The sequence below is a fragment of the Myotis davidii genome, unplaced genomic scaffold (assembly GCF_000327345.1).
Source record: "Myotis davidii unplaced genomic scaffold, ASM32734v1 scaffold18, whole genome shotgun sequence".
NCBI lineage: Eukaryota > Metazoa > Chordata > Mammalia > Chiroptera > Vespertilionidae > Myotis > Myotis davidii.
Window position 1 is genome coordinate 1,654,705 of NW_006292696.1, and position 1,226 is coordinate 1,655,930.

Below are 1,226 nucleotides of genomic sequence, written 5' to 3' on the forward strand. Positions count from 1 at the left end.
CTGACCAAAAATCAAACTCAAAAAAAAAAAAGACCATACACTTTTATGTAATGATGTTTACTTTGAATTTATATTAGTTCACACAAACACTCCATCCATGCTTTTGTTCTGGCCCTCCGGTCCAGTTTAAGAACCCATTGTGGCCCTCGACTCAAAAAGTTTGCCCACCCCTGCGCTAGAGCTTAGTTCTAGCTGTATTCTGTGTGACACCTACGTGTAGACATCTAGTGGATGGTTAAAGGTATTGAACTGAAACTTACAGAACAAACATATACATTTGTGAATTATCAACCTGCAGACGGTATAAAGACCATGGGACTAGGGCTGAGTTCTGGGGACTATCAATAGTTAGAGATAGAAGAGCAGCCCTGACCATGGGAGGAGGGGTCAGGGAGAGAGAGCAACCACACATCCCAATAAAGGAGTGAAGGAGGGAGTGCCACCTGTGTCACATACTGCTAAGATGACAAGGCAGATGAGGACCATGAGATGTTCATGCACTTGGCCACAGGGAGTCATGAGAGACCTTGACAAGAACAGGTCGGTCGCAAATTGGGTTGGGAGGTGACTGGGAGGGAAGAAGTGAAGCCAGCATGCGGGGGAGGGGGTCCTGCCCAGCTCCTGCCAGGTGATTCCACAGAGCTGCCCCTCCACAGCAGGCTGCTGTCAGCCAGCCTCCTCCCCAGGCAGGAGTGGCCCCTGGAGTGCCTCTCCTCCAAGGCAGCAAAACCAGCTCCCTGCCATCTCTTTTCTACTCCCCGGCACTCAGACCTTCCTCAGCCTGGCAGCTCATTTCCCAAATGCTGCCACCAACAACCCCATTTGAGGAAGAAGTGAAACTTCCCAAATTACACCGAGGCCTTGGCTCCTGACTTTCATTTCCTCTTTGTGGAACACTGTAACATCTCCTTAACTGAGTATAAATTATTCTGTGTTTTCTCATTTCAATGTCACAACAGCGCTGTGAGTCTAAAGAGATGTACAAATACCAAGTGCTTGTAAGTGGTAAACCCAGGATTTGAACCCAGGTCTTAGCTGTCTGCAGAGCCCTTGTTACATCACCCAGCCTCCCACAGACGCTTTACTCGCTTGAACCAGTCTTAGAGAAGGTCATGCCTCCTGTAGCCTCCATTGCCAAGGGGATGAATTAGAAAAGCAGATGGAATTCCTTCCCAATCTTTGTTTCATGTGGGCAATTCTACCTCCATTACTCTCAAGACAAATTT